This window comes from Babylonia areolata, chromosome 24 (assembly GCF_041734735.1).
Source record: "Babylonia areolata isolate BAREFJ2019XMU chromosome 24, ASM4173473v1, whole genome shotgun sequence".
Taxonomy (NCBI): Eukaryota; Metazoa; Mollusca; class Gastropoda; order Neogastropoda; family Buccinidae; genus Babylonia; species Babylonia areolata.
Window position 1 is genome coordinate 49,205,791 of NC_134899.1, and position 10,669 is coordinate 49,216,459.

Here is a 10,669-nt window from a genome sequence, read left to right on the forward strand (position 1 = left end):
GTATCGATGTCTCCACATGGGTCTGTGCCATCACCAATGCCAGTATCGATGTCTCTACAATGGTCTGTGCCATCACTAATGCCAGTATCGATGTCTCCACATGGGTCTGTGCCATCACTAATGCCAGTATCGGTGTCTCCACATGGGTCTGTGCCATCACTAATGCCAGTATCGATGTCTCTACATGGGTCTGTGCCATCACTAATGCCAGTATCGATGTCTCTGCAATGGTCTGTGCCATCACTAATGCCAGTATCGATGTCTCTGCAATGGTCTGTGCCATCACTAATGCCAGTATCGATGTCTCTACAATGGTCTGTGCCATCACTAATGCCAGTATCGATGTCTCTACAATGGTCTGTGCCATCACTAATGCCAGTATCGATGTCTCTACAATGGTCTGTGCCATCACTAATGCCAGTATCGATGTCTCCACATGGGTCTGTGCCATCACTAATGCCAGTATCGATGTCTCTACAATGGTCTGTGCCATCACCAATGCCAGTATCGATGTCTCTGCAATGGTCTGTGCCATCACCAATGCCAGTATCGATGTCTCCACATGGGTCTGTGCCATCACCAATGCCAGTATCGATGTCTCTACAATGGTCTGTGCCATCACTAATGCCAGTATCGATGTCTCCACATGGGTCTGTGCCATCACCAATGCCAGTATCGATGTCTCCACATGGGTCTGTGCCATCACCAATGCCAGTATCGATGTCTCTACAATGGTCTGTGCCATCACTAATGCCAGTATCGATGTCTCCACATGGGTCTGTGCCATCACTAATGCCAGTATCGGTGTCTCCACATGGGTCTGTGCCATCACTAATGCCAGTATCGATGTCTCTACATGGGTCTGTGCCATCACTAATGCCAGTATCGATGTCTCTGCAATGGTCTGTGCCATCACTAATGCCAGTATCGATGTCTCTGCAATGGTCTGTGCCATCACTAATGCCAGTATCGATGTCTCTACAATGGTCTGTGGCATCACCAATGCCAGTATCGATGTCTCTGCAATGGTCTGTGCCATCACTAATGCCAGTATCGATGTCTCTACAATGGTCTGTGCCATCACTAATGCCAGTATCGATGTCTCTACAATGGTCTGTGCCATCACCAATGCCAGTATCGATGTCTCTACAATGGTCTATGCCATCACCAATGCCAGTATCGATGTCTCCACATGGGTCTGTGCCATCACTAATGCCAGTATCGATGTCTCTACAATGGTCTGTGCCATCACCAATGCCAGTATCGATGTCTCTACAATGGTCTGTGCCATCACCAATGCCAGTATCGATGTCTCCACATGGGTCTGTGCCATCACTAATGCCAGTATCGATGTTTCTACAATGGTCTGTGCCATCACTAATGCCAGTATCGATGTCTCCACATGGGTCTGTGCCATCACTAATGCCAGTATCGATGTCTCTACAATGGTCTGTGCCATCACTAATGCCAGTATCGATGTTTCTACAATGGTCTGTGCCATCACCAATGCCAGTATCGATGTCTCCACATGGGTCTGTGCCATCACTAATGCCAGTATCAATGTCTCTACAATGGTCTGTGGCATCAGCAATGCCAGTATCGATGTCTCCACGTGGGTCTGTGCCATCACCAATGCCAGTATCGATGTCTCTACAATGGTCTGTGCCATCACTAATGCCAGTATCGATGTCTCTACAATGGTCTGTGCCATCACTAATGCCAGTATCGATGTCTCTGAGCCATACAACGACTAGTGGAGAACAGGATGGCAACTCACCATCCAGTCAGATGTACATGAACGCTTTAGTAGTTTAGAAAATGTATCCAGAAATCGATTCAATAGATTGCTTATAGATTCGATTAATAAATATTACCAATATTTTGTAAACACAAGAATGTGGCTAATCCCAAATGTTTTCTAAATTTGATGCACACAGCTCATTCAAGACAAATACAAGTCTTGTGTATAGAATTCGTTTACATGCCTTTCGTACAAAATTTTCTAACAGTGTAGAATGTATGTGCGGTAACCAATTAACTGTAAGTCATCTACTCATTCATTGTCAAGCATACGACAGTTAATTCCAAAAGCTGTAGTTGATGAGTTTTCTACCAATGTTCCACTGAAAAGATTTTGAATGATTATTCATTGCTTAGATCGTTTTCGGAATTTTTTTTTTTTTTTTTTTTTTTTACTCCAGTCCAGTTGGTATCCTCCTTTGACGTATTCTAATTAATGCCGTTATTCTTTTTTGCATTGTTGTAAGTTAATACTTGTTGATATGCATACACCTATTCTCCCTTGAGAAGCAACACACACACACACACACACACACACACACACACACACACACACACACACACACACACACACACACACACACACACACACACACACACACACACACACACACACACACACACACGCGTATATTTGGGTTTGTACTCGCATCTCTTATACTAGATTTTTTTTTTCAATTATCTATATAATCATATTAAAAATTCGTCCATGAAAAGGGAAATCAAGAAACTGAATCTGACATACACATCTTGTACGTTTCCAATACTGGCATACACATCTTGTACGTTTCCAATACTGGCATACAAAGATGGACAGGCAGAAGACTCGTCGTTTTTGTTTTCAGGTAGGCTATAAAAGGACGTCGTAAATATTTATGATTGGTTCTGTCAGGTGAAATAGCAAGCAAGCTGTCGCTCGAACAAGTCGGAACACACCAAAAATAAATCATGAGCAGACATCAACATATCCCTTGAGAAGCAACACACACACACACACACACACACACACACACACTGCTCTTGCTGCTGCAACTACTACTACTTCTACAACTACTGCTGCTGCTATTGCTTCTACTGCAACAACCCCAAAAGTCGCTACTACCAATACTGTTACTGCCATCATCATCATTACCACACCAATACCACCATCACTAAAGTCTGTTCTCATCGTCATGATAGTAGTGTAGTACTGTATTTCATAGCAGATATCTCTGTGTTCTGCCTGGGGAGAGAGCACCCGCAGTGCCGTGCCAGCCATGCTGTTTTTCTGTTTCCATCTGCAGCTGCATCTATTTTACCATCAAAATGGATTTTCCTACCCAGTTTTTCCAGAAATTTTTTCCCGTTGGTTCTTTTACGTGCGCTAAGTGCGTGCTGCACACAGAACCTCTCTGTATGTCTCATTCGAAAAGTGCTGCACACAGAACCTCGCTGTATGTCTCATCCGAAAAGTGCTGCACACAGAACCTCGCTGTATGTCTCATCCGAAAAGTGCTGCACACAGAACCTCGCTGTATGTCTCATCCGAAAAGTGCTGCACACAGGACATCTCTGTATGTCTCATCCGAAAAGTGCTGCACACAGAACCTCGCTGTATGTCTCATCCGAAAAGTGCTGCACACAGAACCTCGCTGTATGTCTCATCCGAAAAGTGCTGCACACAGAACCTCGCTGTATGTCTCATCCGAAAAGTGCTGCACACAGAACCTCGCTGTATGTCTCATCCGAAAAGTGCTGCACACGGGACATCTCTGTATGTCTCATCCGAAAAGTGCTGCACACGGGACATCTCTGTATGTCTCATCCGAAAAGTGCTGCACACGGGACATCTCTGTATGTCTCATCCGAAAAGTGCTGCACACGGGACATCTCTGTATGTCTCATCCGAAAAGTGCTGCACACAGGACATCTCTGTATGTCTCATCCGAAAAGTGCTGCACACAGGACATCTCTGTATGTCTCATCCGAAAAGTGCTGCACACAGGACATCTCTGTATGTCTCATCCGAAAAGTGCTGCACACGGGACATCTCTGTATGTCTCATCCGAAAAGTGCTGCACACGGGACATCTCTGTATGTCTCATCCGAAAAGTGCTGCACACAGAACATCTCTGTATGTCTCATCCGAAAAGTGCTGCACACAGAACATCTCTGTATGTCTCATCCGAAAAGTGCTGCACACAGGACATCTCTGCATGTCTCATCCGAAAAGTGCTGCACAGGGACCTCTCTGTATGTCTCATCCGAAAAGTGCTGCACACAGGACATCTCTGTATGTCTCATCCGAAAAGTGCTGCACACAGGACATCTCTGTATGTCTCATCCGAAAAGTGCTGCACACAGGACATCTCTGTATGTCTCATCCGAAAAGTGCTGCACACAGGACATCTCTGTATGTCTCATCCGAAAAGTGCTGCACACAGGACATCTCTGCATGTCTCATCCGAAGGACTAAAAACCAAGACAAGTGTAGGGGAGGAGTGAAAATCCCTCCCGTATAATTATGAGATTCGAACCCTGAACACTGGCTTTCTAGTCGGGTGCGGTACCACAAGGCCGCTCCAGTGACTGTTGTTTGTCATCAGTGAAGTGGCAAGGTGGACGCAGCCCTCAGTCAATAATTGAACGACTGGGTTTTCGTCACGGAGTTGTGGACTTCACGTTCATGAAGGAGGCCAGGCTCTGCCCAGGTCATTAGCCTGTGTGTCACTGAGGACTTGCTTTGTCCACACACACGAGGATTTGTCGTAACACCAACGTCTATGACACGAGCGGTTTTTTACCACGGTCTTCGTTGATTCTGTGTTGAAACCCACTCACCTGAACCTTCTCTTGAAGAGAATGCAGTCCTAAATGTTTGGCAGTCGTAGAGATTTAAAGGGGACTCGGTACAGTGTACAATAAGTGTGACACCCACTGGGGGTTATTACCGCTACCCGGTCGCCCATTTTGTCATGCTCTCCGCTCTGCGTGGTTTCGTGGTGGGTATTTCACGGGTGGCTGAGTGGCACTGGCTTGGAAACCGACAGCTGTGCCATTTTACAAGTTCGATGACAACTATAAACATCCATGGAATTAAAGCATTAAGTACAGCCACTCTACGTGCAAGTACATACTCCAAAATAAATGAGCAGAAATAGAACTACCATGATGTCGTGCACTCCCGAGAGACTGAGTTTTTGTCGTATTAGTCACGTTCATGTAGCATGCAAAACGCGCGCGTACACGCACGCACGCACAAACACACACACAGTGAGTCTTCTTGGTACAATGAGGTCCAAACGATTTTTTTTTCCGAAATGCTTTATCTTCTGCGCGTGCGCGTGTCTGTGTCTTTGTGTCTGTGTGTGTCTGTGTTTGTGTGTATGCGAGCGCGCGCAAATGTTCCAGCGTGTGTGTTTATGAACCTATACGCACGAGCGTTTGTGTATGCGTGTGTTTTACGCGTACATATGTGTGCGTTGCTCCATCAGATCGTGCCAACTCTTCTTGTTGGTGTGCACCATTCTGACCTGAACCCCTTGTATTTATCAAACATCAATAAAACACACTGACTGTTGATCAACACAGTTGATCATGATCGCGATCTCTGAAAACAGCAGTGAACTCGAATTGTCTTCACCTAAAGTCACCCATGTACTTTTTGCGCACTGCTTAAAAATGATAACTGCAGAGCAAAAAGTGATCCTTCATTGGTTTTTTTGGTTTTTTAATTGTTCTCTTTTTTGGTTTTTGTCTTTAAGAATGATTTTTCACAAAAAGGACTCTCTCTCTCTCTCTCTCTCTCTCTCTCTCTCTCTCTCTCTTCTCTCTCTTTCTCTTTTCTCTCTCTGTCCTCTCTCTCTTTTCTCTGTTCTATCTCTCTCTCTCTCTCTCTCTCTTTCTCTCTCCCTCTCTCCCTCTCTCTCTCAGCCGAGTGTGACATCAAGTCCAGCTGAGAAAATACGAAACGAGACCCAGCAAGGTCAGAGTTATTCCCACTTCCTGCCCTTTCTGCATTCTCCAGGACCGTTCACGGTTCGCCCCTCGGCCTGGGCTTCACACAGCTGTGCGAATTGACACGGGCAGCGAGAGTGGTGCTGCCTGCTGAATCACCATGACTGCCCGGGGAGGCAGGACAACTGGTGTGGCGCTGACCCGCTAATGGGCGGGGGCAATCAGCGAAGGGCTGAGATGGGGGAGGTGATAGGACCACTGTTTGCCGTGTGGTAGGCTGTGTGTGTGTGTGTGTGTGTGTGTGTGTGTGTGTGTGTGTGTGTGTGTGACTGTGTTTTGTGCTGATAATTGTCCCTTTGACTGCTTTTTTCATTTTGTCCTTTACCGTTTTATAATTATGTTGATTTTCGTATTTGCGTTCAATATAAACACATACTTCTTTCGTTTTTGTCCCATTCAACTCTGAATATAAGTAAATACCCACGATGTTTTGTGAACAATCGCGTAATTATGCCTATTTCTGTTGTCGAGTAAGTTGTATTTGTTTGCATAAATAAGATAAACAACTAGGAACAAACTTTTACAAAGAATGAAACAGTACAAAAGCTAAAAAAAATAAATAAATAAATAAAACCACAGGCTATGTACGAGTGGATTTTCTGTCACTCTGCAGCCAAATTTATACCGATTACTGGAGGAAAGCTGCACAGTACAGATTGAGAGAGAGAGAGAGAGTGAGAGACAGAGAGAGACAGAGACAGAGAGACAGAGGGAGAGAGAAGAGAGAGAGAGAGAGACAAAGAAGAGAGAGAGAGGGGGAGAGACTCTTTTTAAAGCCCTCCGCACACTTTTTTTAAAGTTGTCTTGGAAGCTCACAAAGGTAAAAGCAGTGGATGTTTTTGTATATGAAACTTCTCTTGGGTTTTTGTTTCTCATAAATGATATTCAGCAGTGATACAGTTCAGTTTTATCCTCGTGAATTGAACTTCAAGCAGAATTCCTGGCCTCCTGTCTGTTTACCGACAAACATGCAGATGACCTGCTCCTTGCAGTGCCACCAGAACACTTTCTCTGACTGACTTCCGCTGGAGCCCAGCCCTGTACGTCCAGCGATCAGCACACTCACACCTACCGGCGCAGGTCTCTGGATTGCCCTTCACGCAGAATGACTTTCAGACATTCACATACTGCAGCGCCGACAACAAAGGTAAGTTCATGTTTAACGTCGACACACACACCTTTCAAGAATATAGACGAAATTATCGTCCCCAGAGCCAAGTAAACACTTGACAAGAATACAAGAAAAAAGAAAGGAAAAAAACAACAACCAACCAAACAAACAAAAAAAACAACAAAAAAAAACACACGCACACATACACACACACGCGCGCGCGCACACACACAAAATCAGACTGGCGATGCGAAGTTGTTTATTTTCAAATCATCTTTATCTTGTATTTATTTTGCGATGCACACCTAATGATCAGGTTACAACATTTAAAAACACCACTTTCGACAAGCTGAACTTCTCAAGGGCTCAATAACTGAACAACTATTCCATTTATGGAGTGTCTGTGAGTGAGTCAGGTCGAACAAAACTTGCATTTTGTAAATGATATACTATCAAAAAATGTCTTTTGCACTAAGAATTTCATGTTACATGCTGTGTGAGAAACCTTAATTTTTTATCAGTACTATTGTATTGTATCGTATTATATTGTATTGTATTGTATTGCTCTTTTTGTCACAACAGATTTTTCTGTGTGAAATTCGGGCTTCTCTCCCTATGGAGCGCCACCCATTTTTTGTATTTTTTCCTACGTGCATTTTTTTTCCCTATCGAAGTGGATTTTTATACAGAATTTTGCCAGGAACAACCCTTTTGTTGCCGTGGGTTCATTTACGTGCGCTAAGTACATGCTGCACACGGGACCTCGGTTTATCGTTTCATCCGAATGACTAGCATCCAGACCACCACTCAAGGTCTAGTGTAGGGGGGAGGGGGAATATCGGTGGTTGAGCCGTGATTGGAACCAGCGCGCTCAGATTCTCTCGCTTCCTAGGCGGACGCGCTACCTCTAGGCCATCACTCCACATGGACTTTTCTTAACCAAATGCTGATGGACCTGGTTTTGATTTAGTGATGGAATAATGAGTAGATGGGGTGGAAATAACGAGGGCACTTACACTGATATGATCCAAACGAGTTCAACTTTTACAAGGACAATGAATTATTAGTGTAGACATATTGCTACACTGATATGATCCAAACGAGTTCAACTTTTACATGGACAATTAGTGTAACATATTTCTACACTGATATGATCCAAACGAGTTCAACTTTTTCATGGACAATAAGTGTAACATATTTCTAGACTGATGTGATCCAAACGAGTTCAACTTTTACATGGACAATTAGTGTAACATATTTCTACACTGATATGATCCAAACGAGTTCAACTTTTTCATGGACAATAAGTGTAACATATTTCTAGACTGATGTGATCCAAACGAGTTCGACTTTTACATGGACAATTAGTGTACAAATACTGCTACACTGATATGAACAAAGAGAGTAAGACTTTAAAATGGATAATTAGACATATTGCTACACTGATATGATCAAAGCGACCAGAACTTTGAAATGGATAATTAGTGTATGCATATTGACCGATAACTTTTACACCGGCAATTAGTGTACATTCTTCCGATCTCACAGGTCAACATATGTGCAGACCTGTTAGTGCTGGAACCCCCTTCGTGTGTTTTCGCAAGCAGAACATCAAATACACACATAAAAGATTCTGTAATCGATGTCAGCGTTCGGCGGATTATGGAAACAAGACCATACCCAGCATGCACACCCCCGAAAACGGAGTATGGTTGCCTACATGGCGGGATAAAAACGGTCATACACGCAAAAGCCCACTCGTGTTCATACCAGTGAACGTGGGAGTTGCAGCCCACGAACGAAGATGTGCAGACATGTTGCTACTGACAGGATGTGAGATACCAGCTTAAAATCTTCCATGAGACTGACTTCTATGAACAGCAGTAGAAAAAAAAAATAAGAAGAATTAAAAAAAGATCCTTACACTAAATTTCTCGTCCAGCTTGGCAACGGTTTTTCCCCAAAAAAATTTACACCAAGAGGTAAAACAAGGAAATCTGATGACGCATTCTTTGTTCGCCATTATCAAAAGCCACAGACATCAATGCCTTTTCTTTTGACAAGTTTCAGAGTACAAGAACTAAGTACCAATCACCTAAAGCTTTCATCCCATAGTTTCAGAGTACAAGAACTAAGTACCAATCACCTAAAGCTTTCATCCCATAGTAACTCATTCAAAGGTCATACAGCTGAGAACAAACAGAGCTGGTGCGTTTTGATGAACATGACGAAGAGGTTGTGAGATTCAGCGTAAAACGTACGCTTCGATAGTTGTTCCCTTTACCACGTAAAGCCTACGCTACGATGATTAGTTACTTTATTTTGTAAAACATCTAAGACTATAGTTATTCAGTTTACTGTGTAAAATCTTTCATTACGATAGTTATTTACTTTATCGTGTAAAATCCTGCACTACCATAGTTATTCACTTTACTGTGTAAATCCTGCACTACCATAGTTATTCACTTTACTATGTAAATCTTGCATTACGATAGTTATTCACTTTACTGTGTAAATCCTGCACTACCATAGTTATTCACTTTACTGTGTAAATCCTGCACTACCATAGTTATTCACTTTACTGTGTAAATCCTGCACTACCATAGTTATTCACTTTACTGTGTAAATCCTGCACTACCATAGTTATTCGTTTTATTTGTGTAAAGCCGATGCTTATATATTTTTTTTCTGCACTAATCTTACCACTGATCTATTACTGCTATACTTCATCCTCATCCAGATACTATCACCATCACTTCTGCTGTTGCACCTTTTCAGTTATTCACTTGACTAATTTTACAACTGGATAATTACCACTATACTTACTCCTCATCTTTATACGATCACTGGTTCTCGTTCTTCATCTTTTTCGGAGAGCAAAGAAGTGTACAGATGGTGAATGTCACGCTTGGTTTGCACTGGGTTGTCCAGCTGCGGGCGGCTTGACCAGTGGCCAGTGGTCCGTGCTGAGTGTTGTGGTGGACGGAACAGGTGTACAACCAGCACGCAGTCCTGCCAGTACCTCCCTGGAATGTCCGGTGTCCTGCTGAGTCAATACTCCAGGCTTTCGTTACTTAAAGGACTAAAGGCTGGCACAGGGAGGGGAAAGATAGGGGAATTAACTGGGCGCCGTTGAGTGTGTGTGTGTGCTTGTCAGCGTGTGTGCGTACGTGTGTGTGTGTGCGCGCGCGCGCGTATGTGTGTGTGTGTGTCTGTGTGTCGGCGTGTGTGCGTACGTGTGTGTGTGTGTGTGTGTGTGTGTGTGTGTGTGTGTGTGTGATATTCTTTCATTGCCGGTTATAATTTTAAGTTATAAGTAACAAGTTGTAAAACAGAACGACGGGTAGTCAAATGTTGAAAATGACCCACATTACACCTAAGTAAAAATCTATCAAAGAAAAAGGCCACAGCAACACTACGATATATCAACGGTTGGTGGTAGTCGTGACAGAGAACAGGAAAGGGAGACACAGCCGTTTTTAAATTCTAGGACTTCCAATTGTATTACTGTGTTGCATATTGTTAGGGAATCGCGCTTATTTCGAAAACACGAACGCGGAGAAAGGCTGTTCAAAATGATCCAGTCTACCACGATATGACGGTCGTTGAAGCTGTCATATTTACACCCCAGCGACAACTAATCTATAACTTTGTTGCTGTTGTTATTATGATTTTTATACGCTGAAATGACGGATTGAACACCATGCTCCCCTTTCTATGAACTGAACATTTCAGGGCCACGAGAGGAGCTGATACATTTTA